The sequence below is a fragment of the Eumetopias jubatus genome, unplaced genomic scaffold (genome assembly GCF_037043125.1).
Source record: "Eumetopias jubatus isolate StellerSeaLion01/CBP00866 unplaced genomic scaffold, mEumJub1_p1.0 scaffold_2, whole genome shotgun sequence".
NCBI classification, from domain to species: Eukaryota; Metazoa; Chordata; class Mammalia; order Carnivora; family Otariidae; genus Eumetopias; species Eumetopias jubatus.
Window position 1 is genome coordinate 169387828 of NW_028274808.1, and position 17076 is coordinate 169404903.

The following is a 17076-nucleotide window of genomic DNA, read 5'->3' on the forward strand; positions in this document are numbered from 1 at the left end:
TTTCCCTGTGACCCTCTTGGGGACATTCTCATTCAGTGGGCCTGGGAAGAACCAGAGAAATGATTTGTAAAGCATTAGATGACACAGAAGCAGTCAGATTGGAGAAACACTGCTCCACAGCCAAGCTCAGCTTCCTCAGACAGCTGGCTTTTCATCTGACCTTCGCAATCTAGGAAGGAAGGATTATTATGTTATTTTCCCCCATATTATATGTGAATCAGCTTCAACACACAAAAAACAATCAGCCCAAAAGACAAAACAAAACAAAATCTCTCTCCATTTTCTTTCTTTCCATCTACTGTAAACAAAGCAACAGAACCATCGGAATTGATCGCCTTATATATAATCATTTATGACATCCCTGTTTGCAAAACCTCTTTCGGTTTTAACATCTACATAAGAGCAATCTAGCAACTTGCTATGAGCCTAATAAAATTACCCCAAAACATCAACCGGTGTCTTTCTTCATCAGTTCATTTTTGTCACTAAAAATAAGGAATATCAAAGATACTTAAAAGACATAACACCTATATAATGGATGGACTCTGTTTGGATCCTGAATTAAATAAACTAATTGTAAGAAGGTATTTTTGAGATAGTCAGTGAAATATGATTATAAACTGGGTATTAGAAAATTCCAAAAAATCGCTGCTAATTTTGTTAAGTGGGATAATGACAGCATGGAATTGTAAGAAAATATTCTTGATTTTAGAGATGGATAGTATAGGTGGGCAAAGTGACATGGATGTCTGGGGTTTACTTTATGTAGGCAAAAGGGTAAAACGGGATGAAACAAATATGGCAATATCTTGATAATTGCTGAATTTGGGCGATGGGCATGGGGAATTTTAAATGTATTTGAATATTTTTAAGATTTTATTTATTTATTTGAGAGCTACGGAGACAGCACGAGCAGTGGGGAGGGGCAGAGAGAGAGGGAGAAGCAGATTCCCCACTGAGCAGGCAGCCCGACACAGGGCTCCATCCCAGGACCCCGAGATCATGACCTGAGCCGAAGGCAGACCCATACTGACTGAGCCATCCAGGAGCCCTAGGTGTATTTGAATTTTTATAATAAAACAACTTTTTAAAAAGATCAACACTCTCACTTCCCCCAAAGTGCCATTTTTCCTTGGAAAGGCAAAGTCTCAATGCTTATTAAAACATTTGACAATAAGCATAATTATTTACCAGATATGTCCTGCACATCTATTCTTTTCTCATTTGTTCTCCAAACAGGTGTGGTTTTTTAAACTTCAACTGATGGTCATGGAATATAACTTATCCTAAAAAGTTATTTATCTGAAATTCAAAATCTAGGGCACCTGGGTGGCTCAGCTGGTTTAGCAACTGCCTTCGGCTTAGGTCATGATCCCAGCGTCCTGGGATCAAGTCCCGCATTGGGCTCCCTGCTCAGTGGGGAGCCTGCTTCTCCCTCTGCCTGCCACTCCCCCTGCTTGTGCTCACTCTCTCTCCGTCAAATAAATAAAAATAAAATCTTAAAAAAAATGAAATTCAAAATCTAACTGGCATTCCAGGCTTTTTTATTTGCCTGATTGCCAACCCTACACAAGGAGAAAAATCTCCAAACATGAGTCAGGATATCTGGGTTCAATTTCATCTTTGCCACCGGCCTTGAAGGAGGAGCAAGCTGCTCACTGTCTTGAAGCGTTACTTTCATCATCCATAACACAAGAGCGTTTCGTTCCAGCTCAAAATGCTATGAAATGTGGGTACTACCCTTATGCCAATTCCTCAGATAGAAATACCCTTTTAAAAAGTACACCTAAGTTACTTCCTCTTTTCAAGGGAATATTGAGAGGGAAATTCAGTAAAGCAAAAACGTACTGCCCCCCCACCCCAAAACATTAGGCTGACAAGCCAAACTATCCACACACCTTCACTCAGTGCCTACAGAGAACCAGATCCTGAAACAGACCCTTTCATATATGACCTCATTTTGTCATCACAACAATCCCACATGGTAAATCATACTATCCCCATTTCACAAATATGATGACTGAGGTCCGGAGAAATTAAATAACTTGTCTCTGGTTAACTTCAAAGCCCTGAGCTTTAACACCACATTTCCATGCCTCCAATTCTCTTATGCAGAGAGCATCAGGAACTGGAAGGCAGAACAGAGTGAGCACCAGCTTCTAGTTCCTCAGTAAGGCCTTTAGATTTCTCTCTTGTGAACGGATCCCAATGATGCCAGGTATATTCATGTTAAAACACAAATAGGGGCACCTGGGTGGCTCAGTCGTTAAGCATCTGCCTTCGGCTCAGGTCGTGGTCCCGGGGTCCTGGGATCGAGCCCCGCATTGGGCTCCCTGCTCAGCGGGAAACCTGCTTCTCCCACCCCAGCTCCCCCTGCTTGTGTTCCCTCTCTCGCTGTCCCTTTCTCTGTCAAATAAATAAATCTTTAAAACACACACACACACACACACACACACACACACACACACACAAACACAGTGGGTTTTAGAACTGGAGAAAACAGAATTGCCAAGTACTTATTGGCTTTCATTTTACTTATTGCTATTTATCAATTATATCTATCATTTAACCAAGTCTGACTAATTGTTTCCTGGATGCGCCGCACAACACCGGACGTTGTAGGAGTTGCCTTGCTTACTTGGAATTTAGCCTAGTGTGGAGAAAAGATACAGATAGATGCGTGAGTTGGGCAACCAGCAGAGACATTTCAAACACCGAGTTATTTAATGAGGCACGTCCAAGAATGACACAGAGCAGAAACACAGTAGGATTCAAAGATGAAGGAGACGCATGTGGGCTGGGGGCGCCGTCGAGAACTCGGGGAGGAAGCAGGACTTAAACCAGGCTGTGCAGGGAAGGGTTTGAAAGAGTTGGAGAGGAAGGAAAAAGCCTTCCAGGCAAGTGGAACGGCCTCAGGACTCCCAGAGGAAAGGACTTCAAATAGAGTCTCGAGGGAAAAGGAGTCTGATGGTTAACAAGAGAGGGAACAGCAGGTGCAAAAGCACAGATGATTCAGACCAAGGATGTGTTTCGGGACCAAACAGATCAGTGTGTGGGGAGCCCAGGTACCAGTCGCAGAAGTGGTAAGAAACGAGAATGACAAGCAGACCTCGTGCCTGTAAGGAATGGGAAGCTGCAGAAGGCTTTTGGGTAGGCAGATATGTTCAAATATCTGGTAACTGGTCCAGCTGTGAAACGTATGTTAGGTTCCATTCAATCTACAAAATATATGTACGGAGGCCCTGGCATACTAATATACAAAGATGAATCAGACACAGTGCTTATGCTTAAGAAATTCATAGTTCAATGAGAGAAGACCGCCAACTACAAGATCATGCAAGTTGCTCGTTAATTTAATCTATGACATTGTGGCGGGCATTGTTAGTTTTCTCTTCGATATCTGTGCGTCTCTTTGTCATTAGTAATAGAATCCAATTTTGTTTGTAAGACTATATGCAAAGCCGCAGGAATGGATCGCGCTTGGTGTAGGCCAGTGTTTCTCAACCTTTTTTTTTTTTTTAAAGATTTTATTTATTTATTTGAGAGAGAGAGAGAGCATGAGCGGGGTGGAGAGGCAGAGGGAGAAGGAGAAGCAGGCTTCCCTCTGAGCAGGGAGCCCGCTGCAGGGTTCGACCTGAGGACCTAGGATCATGACCTTTGCCAAAGTCAGACACTTAACTGACTGAGCCACCCAGGCATCCCTCAACTTTTGTTTTTGTGATCATTCCCAAGGGCATTTTTAGACACTTTTTTCCTAATCGCCCCACTCATGAAATATTAATACCATATATATGTCTGTTTATGTATTATATGTATATCTGTATATATCTGTGTATCTTTATATATAAAAAGAGTAAGAGTTTTTTCTGCCTCTTTTCTCCACTAAAAAACTCTATCTTTCGTTAGGGATGGTATCAAAGCACCACCCTATCCCTAACTCACCACGCTATGCCACCCACCCCCACCCCTCCCGGCCCCACTCCAGCTCTGTCCCTCCCTCCCTGTTATGAATGCCTGGTCTAAGACAATTAAAACAATTCTATTTCCTATTCCTCCACCTGCCTCGAAGCCGGGCTGGCCATGTAACCCAGTTCTGGCAGCAACATGGAAGCTGCTACCTGTTTGAGAGGTGTCTGGGGAACTTCTTGCTTTCCTAGAAAAAGAGAGAGCCCCTGCCAACTTCACCTCCCTCCGTCTCCACCCAGCCCTACGCCTCGGGATGGATAATGAATACACGGGGCTCCAGGCTGCTGCAGCCATCTTGCAACCACGATGAAAGAGAAGACCACAGAGCCATTGAGCCCATGACAGAGACAGAGAGGTCCAGACTTCTTGTTATACGGGAGAAGTTAATCAGGATTTTTGTAAGTTACTGTTAGCCAGGTATGGTATAACTTGCTGCTGAAATCATTACGAACCTGTATGATATGTCTCACCGACCACAGCTGTCCTGACAAGATCATGAGTTGTTGTTAAACCAAAGCCAGAGACAATCACACACAAAAACAAAACATGTAACCAAGAATATTACACAAATCAAACATGAGATTGCACTCATGTTTAAAAGGAAAACTCTCTTCTTTGCTAAACTAATCAACTTTGAAATAATTTAAAAAGAGTCCAACTAATATTCAGCACTTAAAACTAATAAGACTTTTGGATCTATTATTGTGTAGAAAAATGGCCATGAAAGGCTACAAGGTGATTTCCTTACATTACACCAGAGTGAATACATTTATGATTTGCCTAGTAGGTATGTCTTTCAAAATATCTAAAAGTCAATTATTTCTAAGTTAAATATTTAGATGCATCAGGAAAATGTGCCTCTTAAAGGATACCTTTGGGAATCTTGTCACATAAAAATTTTTAAATAGTCATCTATATTCATCAATTGCATGTTTTATACTTTGCTTAAATTCTTATTATAGCTAAAGCTAATTCTCTCTTATTTTAAAAACATAAACCACTCACAAACCTATTCAATAACTCCAACATCTCCCATTAAAAGTGATTTTTCGAAGGCTTATCAAGTTTCAAGGTATAAGAGACTTGAGATCCCTCTAAAGCTAAAGATCCTCAAAATCTTAAAAGGTAAAATTTAATTATACGTTTAGGGCTCTCAAAGCATTGGGTTGCCTTCACAATGTCAAAATAATTTTCATATCAAAATCATTTTACTAGTTTCATTAGCATAACACCACAAATTGACTTTATTTTAATAAGGAGTTTGGGCCTTTTTGTTATATAAATAATACATGCTAATTACAGGAAATACAAGAAAAATCAAAAACATTTTAAAATTATATGTAATCTTACCACACACTAGATGATAATTTTTAATATATTGGTTTATTTTCACATTCTGAATTCGTGTATAAAAAACATAGATAGGACTTTTTAAGCAAAAATATATCATTTTATACTCTAACTTTTTCCTTGTCATTAAACATCACTCAAAAAATATTTTAATAAATATTTAGTAGGCTTAAATATAATTTATTTAATCATGCCTTTCTGTTGGACATTTTAGCTGGTTTTTAGGTTTCTTTATTATAAAAAAATTTTGTGTTAAAAAGCTTTTATATTATAATTAAATATTTCTTGTTTTCTTACAAATAACTCTTAGAAGGGGTCAAAGGTTATAAACATTTTAAGGTTAGTCATTCCTACTGCCCAGTTCCTTGCAATTTTTTCTGAAAAGAGGCCTTTTAATAGCCATCTAAAATAACTCAGAATAATAATTTGGAACAGAGCCTACTAAGTAGTGAGAAGAAAGGATCATTCGACTGTTTTTCCCTGACTGACTGGTGACATTGTTTATAAATTGTACTTTGGCCAATATTTTATAGGAAAAGGAAAAACTTGACAATAATTTGAAAGTTCCTGATCAAACTCTAAAAGATTCTGAAGGCAACTAAATTTGTTTTGTTATTTATCCTACATTTTACCCCAGTAATTTATTTGTTAACAATCTAGTATTTAAGAATTGTTCAGCACTCTCAAAATTGGCAGAAGAAAGAAAAGTAATTACAAATGACAGATAAAATAATGAGCTACATACATGTTGAGAAATAAAACCAGTCATGACCAAATATATAACGGAAGGAACACTAACATTTAAATTCCAAGTATTGTGATTGAATGTAGGAAAATTTTTTTAAATCATGATCATTACAGCCTCGGAAGAAAGGACCAGCTAACCAGGGGAAGTTTTAAAATCATGTAACTTCGTAAGTTTGGCTGGTCCCATGTCGAAAATAAAATTGAACATAAGCTGAAGCTGAAAGTGCTGGTGATTTTTTCTCATGAGTACAATTGTACAATCTACTTTCTACACTGACAACCACAAGAGTCTAGCCCCTGTTGGAAGAGAACTTTTATTTTTCCTTCCACATATCTGTGTGTTGGGTCTTTCCTGGGCGACATGTCAAATGGGTAGCCCTTGGGGAAATCCAAAACTATTGGTTTGGGTTTTGAACTTTTGACCCAGGTTTTATATAGAACTCCCCTGCTGTCCATGTGTTCTTATGGCTCTAGAATTGAATAGAAACAATGCCACAATCCACATTTAGAGATTGCTCTTCCTGAGACAGAGAGGATGAAAAGAAAGAAAAGGTAGTGATGGGACTCAGCAAAGATACCATGGTTTCCAGCCCTTCATTAATTCAAGTGATCCATTTAAGCATCGGCTGTGTTCCTATTATATTAGGAAGCAATGTTTACTTTGAGCTTCCTTCTATACATTCTGCACATTTTGGAGGGAAAGCACTAGCATGATGACGTATTAAATGTGTAAAAACTTCATTAAATACTTACGAATAAAATATATACACCTATATTTAAATTAAAGGTTACACGCCACATTTGCTAAGATGAACATGTATTACTATTATATTGTGAAAGTCCACATTATTACAGATATTTCTCTGATATTACCAGATAGTCTGTGTATAGGAATATAGTGACAATATTATTTTAGCAGATGTAGGAAATTGTGGTACTGTCAACAAGTGAGATTTTTCTGCCTTTTCCCCTCCTATTTCCTGTATGTACGTCCAACACCCTCTGTACTCCCTTATCACAACCAGAAGAAGAGAGAGAGAGAGACTACTGATATGAATTTTGGCAAGTTATTGCCCAAAGATACTGGAGCTTAAAGAAAACCAGGTTTTATCTAAAGAAAGTATACCAAAGGGGATTTCTAAATCCTTTAAGGGTTTTTGTAGTTGATGGCAGTGGCTTCATATCATTTAAATTTGAATTGAAATATATGGCTTTCCTTTTCCCTGTTGGCATTCACAGGCATTCTTACACTTCTCAATCATGGTTGAGATCATTTTCAATGGGAACAAATGCAGGAAAAAAATTTTGTGGCAACTGAGAAGAAGGTTCAGGTTGAGATTTGTTTGTTCGGGAGAGCTTAAGAAGGCATCAGCTGGAATGGCAGTGGGGAAAGGAAAGGAAAAGCAGGGGTCCTGTCCCAAAGAAAGGATCCTCTGAAAGAATGCAAAGGCATTAAAGAAGAGATACGTGCAGTCAGTTCCCTGCATTGGCAACTAGGTGGCCAGGCACAAGGACGCAGCAGGGAGGGCAATGTTCACGAGACAAGAGGGGTGGAGTGTTTGCTATTGGCCTTTGGTGTACATGGACTATTTCTGTTTTGTGGGCTGTAACTGAGTATTCTATGATGCAGTATTATTAAAATGCATTGAATGTATTAAATTAAAATAAATTAACTACACTGAATACACTGAATTGAAATTGGTAGGAGACCCAGTCATAGGTGTACAATACTTAAACTGGTTGTAGAAGTTGAGCTGCACTAATTATTTGAATATATTTGTCATAGACTTTTTTTCTACCTTGAAAAAGATGTATAATCCTGGAGTGCCTGGGTGGCTCAGTCAGTTAAGCCTTTGCTTTTGGCTCAGGTCATGATCTCGGGGTCCTGGAATGGAGCCCCACATGGGGCCCCCTGCTCAGTGGGGAGTCTGCTTCTCCCTCTCTCCCTCTGTGCTCTCCCCCCCAGTAAATAAATAAAATCTTAAAAAAAATGTATAACCCTTATGCTATGCAAGACCAAGAGAAGCCTGACTCATATTTCACAATTCATTTAGCCAATTGCCCATATTTTTTCTATGGAAGGTTGAAAATGGGGTGCATTTCCACTCCCCATCCTGTATCTGCCCACTCTACTAACATGACACAATAACATGGTCTTATCACTTTTAACAGAATTGGCTAATTTAAACTGTTGGGTTTCAGGTAAATCTCCAGACCTTGTCTGAGCTCCTATCACAGTCCAAGCAGATGGGAGATTAACAAAGATGTGACATTCCTACCAAAAACACCCAGTTCTCCAAATTGCAAGTCAGGTACCCACTCACAAAAGATGACCAACTGAGCTTCTGTGGTTTAAGGCTACACAGGGAAAGGACTTATCTCCAGAGTTCTTACGGCCTAAACAGATGCTCAGCTTCAGATAGGAAAACCTATGTTTTACACTCAGAACCAAGCACATAACAGAAAAGCAGCCTGACCAAGTATCCAGTATTCACCGGGGGGCGACAGTTGGCCCCACACCTGTCACTATACTCTGGAGTTGGCCATATCAGTACTTACAACCTGCCTATATTTCCAAAAGGAACCACATGACCATGTAGAAAAGTAGAATTTTGAGAGATTGGTTTCCCAAATGGGAACTAACTCTGGCTTCACATAATCTCTTGTAATCTTATAATCTCAGAATTAAGGATTTAGAGCATGAGTCACAGATATTCTGAAAACCAACTCCGCCCCACATGTCCACGCATTTACTCAAGTTAAGGATCCAGTACGATAAAACTATACGTATGTCTGCCATCTTGTCCTCATTTTAACCATCACCTGGGAAGTCAGCATTTCTCTTTGGCAGCTAAATCCAGCATCAGCGATAATCAGAACTTTTTTGTATTGACAACCTCTGAGGCAGGAGTTCTTCATATGAGGACTCTGGACTAGTGGGAAGTCATGGATGGGTTTCAGAGGGCCCCAAAGTCCCCTAAAATTGTATGGCAAATGTGCATGTTCCTGCATTCCTGGGCTTTTTCTCAAGAAGGTCTTTGGTTCTCAACAGATTCTTAAAGGAATTTGTGAGCAAAAAAAAAAAAAAAGTGATTAGGAAACACTGCTCTGAAGTGTAAGCCAATCTGTCCATGAAAAACCGTTTTGAGTGGGTATTTCATGAATAGGATAGTCAGGAGGTGCACCCTTACACACCCAACAGACCCTGAGTGGTGCCTCTAGTGCTAAGAAGGATTGTGATTTATTCTTGATTTATCATGCCATCCATGTCCCTAGAGACTAGCGGCCCTGATGATAAGGAATGTGAAACTTTTTTAAAGTAAAAGATTCATCTTCAGGATAAAGGTGGAAGAACCCAAGATATGAAAGGCTATTTGAGAGCTTACTACAATCACTAAAGCTCTTCTAAAGCCAGGCGAAGCAGATAACCTCAGTATCATGGCTCCTGTTGCTGCAATATCATTTACTTTCATATGTTTATTTTGTGATGTGCTGCTGTTATGACATATGTCTGGTGTTATTACTATTTTGAGTGCTACAGTTCTTTATAAGAAAGTACTACATTTCATCAAAAAATTAGACTTTCTTTGCTTCTTTCATACACTGAGATCCAAAATGTTTTCTGGTTATAGCACTGCTTTTCTACTCACGTTTATTTTCGATGACCACCTCCCAGGGGTCTGAAAGAGAATGGTGACAGGTCCTAGACTCTCCCTCTGACCTCCTGTCTGTGTTACCTCCTTGTAGTACCCTCGTTCACAGCTACTTCCAGTGGGTCCAATGCCTCACAAAAGTCGTTTCACAGTGGAAGGGAATTTGGTGGTGCAAAGTATATTTAGTTAAGGAGTGCCATAAGGACGGCCTCCTGTTTTTAGTTTGTCTCTACAGACTCAATACACACACACACACACACACACACACACACACACACACACTGATATACATTCCCTTGGCCCATCCAAACTATTACCTTTAATCTGGCAGTGTTTCTCAAAGTATGACCTGCAGACCATTTGTATCAAAAAACTTTACGGAGTGGGAAGACTTGTGAAAAATGAACATTTCCTGCCAACCCCCAGACCAACTGAATCAGAATCCAGAGGTGGAGCATAGAAGGCTGCATTTGTTAACATGACCCCCATCCACCCAGATGACCCTTAAATGCACTAAAATTTGAGAACCCATGATTTAGGAGAATCATTTCCACTCTGGTTTGAGTCCTATTGTTTTCAGATCTAAATCTAACTGCTTTCGCATCCATCTTGCTCATCTCTGAGGCCAGCATTTCCCTGTCTTTTCCAAAGAAATGTTTTCTACTCTCTCTGGGCTTTGCCAGTTGATTTTCTCTGGGTTCTTTCTCAGCCTCTGCAGTCTACATTAGCAAGTCTTCAATACCCAGTCAGTCACTCCTTCCTCCTTCCTGAGCTGCCCTAAAGAAACCCCCTATGGAGCACCTGGATGGCTCAGTCAGTTAAGCTTCGGACTCTTGATTTCGTTTGGCTCAGGTGAGGATCTCAAAGTCCTAGGATCGAGCCCCCCATTGGGCTACCAGCTCAGCAGGGAGTCTGTTTGTCTCCCTCTCACTCTGCCCCTCCCCCCTCCCCTCCCCACCCTCCCCCTCTCCCTGCTCAGGGGTGTGCACGCTCACTTGCTCTCTCTCTCAATAAATCAATCAATCAATAAATAAATAAATCTTGAAAAAAAAAAAAAGAAAGAAACCCTTTTACCATCTACCACTCCAGATTGCCTGGGTCCAAACTCCCTTTACAATACCCAGCCCAGAGAGTCACATACCTGCATGTCATAACTGCATGTCAAAGGCAAACCTCATCCGGACCACAAAATGCTAAAACCGCTTAAGATCACATATTTACAGGCCCTCTCCATATTTTTTTAAACACACACACACACACCACTACTCCAATAAATGAAATAAAAACAAAACTCCATTATTTCACCATACTAACCCACTAAATGCTTACAGTGTTTTACCCTCACATTTAATCTTCATTCATAATAAGATCAGAATATAAGTGAAAATTTTAATCCTGTTTTTTCTAATTTAACACCATACCAAATATATTTTCATAGCTACCATAAAGTCATTGCCTTTAATGACTACAAAGTACTCCATAGAATTAATGTTGCCAGAATCATTATTCCTTAGGTTATGAGTGAATATGTTCCTGCATGTTATTTTTTCCTACTTTGAATTATTTATTTAGAATAAATTCCCAGGGATAAAATTAAGGGATCAAAATGTATGAGCATTTTAATGGTTCTTAACACATATTGCCAAGTTGCCATATTTTTATTTTACATTGTTCCTTTATGGTATATTGATAAGATGTTTAACCGCGTCTCCTCAAAAATAGTGCGGGGAGCCTGATTTATGGTGTTTGCCAATTTCCGTGGAGTAAACACTCCTACTGTGTCCAGGTTCAAGCTACGAACCTGAATGCAGAGTTGGAAAGAAATGCTCAGTAGCGCACTATTACATAATGTTCCTATCAAACTTGAAGTAAGTTCAAGAGCATCAATAATAGCAAAATGTATTAAATAACTAGGAAGTAATGTGTTTTGAGTATTTACTACATTTATTTTTAACATAATTTCTTGAACTGTAAGTTATAGAATTTAATTTTTAATTGTGGCTGTGTTTAACAAAATTGCAAAATTTCTGGAAATATTACAATCGGCTCTTGCAAATGAGCACAGGCAGGCTCCCGCACACCACTATAAATATCTCACTTGAATATTTTGCAAGAGCATGTCTTTTTTTTTTTTTTTTTTTACCGAAGCCATTGAAAATTCACCCTATTCCCATCTGTTGCAACAAACAATGACCGTGCTTTTAGATTAGCAAGTTATGCAAATATATAATGAATAAAGCATAATGCAAAAAAAAATAGAGCAGGAGGTCTATCTGGGTTAATTAATTCCACCCACCCTCCCCCAGTTTGGACAATACTCTCTTCATGCACTTACCCACTAGTGTTTTTTCACAGGATCACCTGTAACAACTACTCCATTATTTATTAACTCAAACAATGACTAAGTGACTGACTATGCACAGTTCTCACGGCAAATGTGATTAGAACCATACTGCCTGTTACTTAACCACTCTCCTCTTTGGTTTTCTTTTCTACGAAATGGGGAAGAGGTCACTGCTGACTACAGTATTAAAAGAAACCAAGCGTAGAGATAAGGCAGCTCCAACTTAGGCTCTAAGAAGCAACTGAGTGTTCTGTAATGTTTTGACATTTTCTTCCAAAAGTAATTCATTAGTATTCTGTTTTACTGGAAAAGAGAAATGGAAAGGTGATTTGGCACTTTCTCCCTTGAAAGCAAATTCCTTTCTTTGGGCTTTCCCTGAGTAATAATGAACAGCCTCTCTATGTATATAACAGAAGTTTTAGAGTGGTGCCTTGCCACTTGATTGTTAAAATGTAAATATGGTTGATGAAAACTCTAAACATGTCCACACCTTTAACTCAGTCATCCCATCCCCAGGAATTCTCCTAAGAAATAAATTCCAAACAAAGGAAAATACTTCTGTATGTCAATATTAATCACAACAAAGAGAAGATCGTTTGGCCTCATTTCAGCACTTACTCAACTTACCATCTTGGTGCTTGGAGCTCCGTTAGAAGAGTTCTGGATTAATGGCTCTCAAATGCTCACCCATAGAACAGCTGCCTCGAAGTCACCTGGGGGAAAGGGTTTGTACTGATTATCACAGAGATTCCTGCACCAAACCCCAGGGCTGCTATATGATACATGAGAAGTGCTAGTTTTTAAAAATTCCCTAAGTGGTTTTGATGTCCAGCCAAGTTTAAGAATTACGATTCCGGGCCAGAACCAAACAAATCAAATCATCTCTGAACAACTGTCCACATCCAGGGAACAGTACATCTTCTTACACAAAGCACCAAGAGGTTGCTTGGGGCTTCAAGCAGCTGCTTGAGTCAAATGACTAAAGAGCCACATAGGAGGAGACTTAGTTTCTGGTGCTTGTCCACCTGCCTCCATTCACCCTCTCCATCTTGGACACCCTCCTTCTTGCACTGCCCCCCCCAGCACCCATTACTGTCCTGCTGGCTCCTGTCATGCCCCACTTTGGCACCCTAGCCTGACTTGGGCTCACCCCTTTGCATACACAAAGCCCCAAACTTTCCTCCCTTCTGTTATTAGTGGGGCTCTAGAAGGGAAACAATATTACTATTTGACCAAGGTAATCTGCACACATATTTGAGAAATCCCTGTATAATGAACATATTGGCCATATTTGCATTTTTTCAAAAGGGTGCTTTCTATCCTCCCCTGCCAAAATCTCTTGTCTGGAGAGTGGAACAGGAAAGCAGGACACTTTTCAATCTTGGGTCACCTGAGACCCAAGCATCTAGAAACCAGATCGGCACTTTGGGCACTCCTTGTCAACATGGTCAGTGAATAGAAATGGATTTTTGGTTATGCCTTGCTGGCACTAAAATTGAAATACTATAAAATTAAATAATTTAATTTAAGCTGGCCAGGGAAGAAGAGTCACCCTCTACCTCTGCCTCTAATGCCAAAAACACCCCTAAAATTCCACCCAAAGCATTCAGAGAGCAACATCAGCCCCAGATGCCCACAAATAACACAGCAGTCACTCAAAGCGTTGTCTCCTAAGTCAGACAATCAGATATGGAAAGGCTTAAAAAGTCCATTTCTAATCTTGTTTTCCTTTTTTCATATATATATATTATTGCTATAAAATAGCTAACCCTGTGCCTATTCCATACTTGGTGTTCAAAAAATATTAATGTCCAGCCTTCACCCATTAGCCCCATTTTTCCTTTGAAAGGAACACTGGCATTAAAAGAGCTACTTACAGATATCTTGTTCCCAGCCGGGGACCATATCATCTTCACTCTCATGTCCCCACCAAGTTCTTAATAACAACCATAATAGCTACATTTCTTGACAGTTGATTTTGTGCCAGGCACTAGGCTAAATGCTTTACATATTTTTATCTCATTTTTATCCTTACAGAGAATTATACCTAACTCTCTGACATAGGTATTTTCAGTTATTAGAGCTACTTTACAGATACTTGTTTTTAATCTGAGGATTGAAGAATGTGTGTCCGAGGTTCCCACAGCTCGGAAGCAAAAGCACCAGATTCAACACAAGGTAATCTGGCTCCAAAGTCTGGATTCTTGTTCACCATACTGTATTTTTGTTATTAGATGGATGCAAATTTTTCACAGTTCAGAAAAAATAAATGCTCTGAATCACTGGGGGAAAAGTACCACCTAATACATAACATCTCATTCAGATATGCAAAGGAAGCAATACAGATTTCATGGAATGTTCGGACTGGTTTTTGAAGACTAGAGGCTCACTCGGTCAACCGGCTCATCTTCCCAAGAGGAAGACCACTTTAATACTGGATGATGAACATGTAAGAACTAGAAATGGAGTCTTACAGGAACCCTCAGGCACAGATGCATAAAGTAGCACCAACACGAAGAGGCTGGGACCTCTGGCTCCCTGTCACTTGGAATTCTGGGAGAGCTGAGAAGAGGAGCCTGATTGCCTAAGAAAACCAGAACACTACTGAAAGGCATCTGTTCTGCTCAGCAGCCTCTCAGGGTCCTCTGTAACCTGTCTATAGCCCAAATTTTCCAAGCTTGTTTCCTGACAATGTATAAAACAAACTTTCTTCTTTTGGGGGGCCAGTCTCCTCCACTGGACCGCTCATCTCATCAGTCTCAGCTTTGTGTCTTTGCCTACACAGTGCGAATTAACCTCCCCTTTCTCCACCTACTCAAATCTCACGTCTTTCCAAGGCCATGACTTCCAGACCCACTTTAGCTTACCCTCAAACCCCCTTCTTGGAACTCCTGTAACTTACAGCCCACATCACCCCAGTATTCACACAATTCCCATCTTGCACTGCTTTCTGAATTTTACTTCTCACCATGACTACTAGATCATAAATTCCTTCGGGTAGAGGATTCCTTACATTTCTCTTATATCCTCCACAGCACCAGCTTGGAATCATTAAGTGATTATTGACTATTTATTGCTTGCCTGAATATTTCAATGGCAGCTTTAATTTAGGGAAGCACTTAAAACTAGTGATTTCCCTGGCTTTATTTAGGTACAACCCAAGCTATTGATGGTACTTCACAGCATGTCTCCAAACCAAACCACCTCAAAAACTAAATTTAATTTAATTCAATTTAAAAATAGATACTTATGCATCACATGCCACTTGTGGAAAGAGGACTTGAGCACTGGCAATAGGCGCAACAAACAAGCTAGGAATTCCAGATCCAAATCCTTATCATCAGAATTTTGGTTGGTTTCTTTTATGATTTAGAAAATTTTAAAACTCTTATTTGTACAGGAACGCCTGGGTGGCTCAGTCATTAAGCGTCTGCCTTCGGCTCAGGTCATGATCTCAGGGTCCTGGGATTGAGCCTCACGTCAGGCTCCCTGCTCAACAGGGAGTCTGCTTCTCCCTCTGCCTGCTGCTCCTCCTGTTCATGTTCTCTCCCTCTCTCTCTCTCTGACAAATAAATAAATAAATAAATCTTTAAAAAAAATTCATTTGTACAACTGAGAGGATCTTTATATTTACTTGTCAAACACAGGGTGATACTTAAACTACCCAAATATTTGAACTCGGTCATAGTCAGTCACAAGCATTTGAATTCTCTAGGAGAATATCTGAAAAAACAAAAGCCAACTATTATAACCTGTAACGTTTCAAAAGCTATATGCATCTTGTCAGGATGGCGGGGGGAGTTGGATACCAGAGCAACTCCCCTTTCCCCCATAAAATGGTTTCATACTTTACAACAGGTAGAGCAAGATCATTACTGTGTTTAGCCTAGAGTAAAAGCTACATAAACTGGAGAGATTTCTTTTGACACTGAGGAAATATTTTTAAAGAAGTAAAAGTCTTACCTGTTGTAGAATGCTGAAGAAATTTCTTGACACCAAAATGACTGACTCTGGAAGTTAATCTGTTCAGTGCAGGTAAGTAAAAGCAAAAGCTACCCGAGCCCTTTCACTCTTAGGATTTCCTTCTGGGATCAACGATTCCTTCCTCCCCAAGAATATAACTGATTCACATTGGAAGAACCAAAAATATAAGAGGCGAGCTGGTAGAGAATCCAACCCAAGATGGTTGGGTGTAGTGTGCGTAGTGACTGAGGTGGCAGGAACAATCGGAATGTGACGATAGAGATTAGCAAGTTCCTGTGCATAAGTCAATTTCCTGTAGCTGGCTTCTCTGAAGAGGGGATTTCATTTGTGTGGGTTTACCCCTGTGTGTGTGTGTGCACGTGCATTTCTCTCCATGACAATATGAAAACTTCCCCAGATAAGAAGCTTCTCCATTTCCCACCAACGAAGGAAGGAAGGAAGGAAGGAAGGAAGAAAGAAAGAAAAAGAAAGAAAGAAAGAAAGAAAGAGAAAGAAAGAAAGAAAGAAAGAAAGAAAGAAAGAAAGAAAGAAAGAAAGAAAGAAAGAAAGAAAGAAAGAAAGAAAGAAAGGTCCACTCCTCTAACTGGTCTTAGTTAATTTAAGCTTGGGGGAAAAAAAGCACCTTAGAACATACAGGTCAGCTTGGTGAACATACTAACCATGGAGGGAAAACAGTAGGTGGGCGGTTTGTTTTCCTTTGATTTATTAATAACTATCAAATAATAATTTAGAAAGAACTGACTCAGCCGGAGTGAGAGCTCAAGCTGCCCCACCATAAAATCACCCTTTTTTGGACCACCAGCACCTGTGTTATGGAGGTAGGTGACTGAGTTGTTTTCAGACTCCTCACAGTTTCATTATTTGCCTCCAAACACAAATTTACTTTTTTTTTTCTTCTGTGCAATCCAGGTGTAGAGACCATCTGCATCTAAGTTATGGTGAAGATGCCTAGACCAACAAGTTTAACTTTCATGACACGCTCACAATCCCCCACGCCTCCAGTCCCTGAATAATCACAACTGCTACTGCCCA

The 17076-nt window shown here is 39.9% G+C and overlaps 1 protein-coding gene across 1 annotated transcript in view; it reads right to left on the bottom strand.

The window, feature by feature from the left end:
- Nucleotides 1-12742: 12742 nt before the first annotated feature.
- Nucleotides 12743-17076, bottom strand: part of N4BP2 (NEDD4 binding protein 2) — a 122809-nt gene continuing 118475 nt past the window's right edge. The window contains exon 19 of the mRNA XM_028087051.2: nt 12743-12773. The gene's annotated coding sequence lies outside the window, so the exon portion shown is untranslated. The remainder of the gene's footprint in view (nt 12774-17076) is intronic.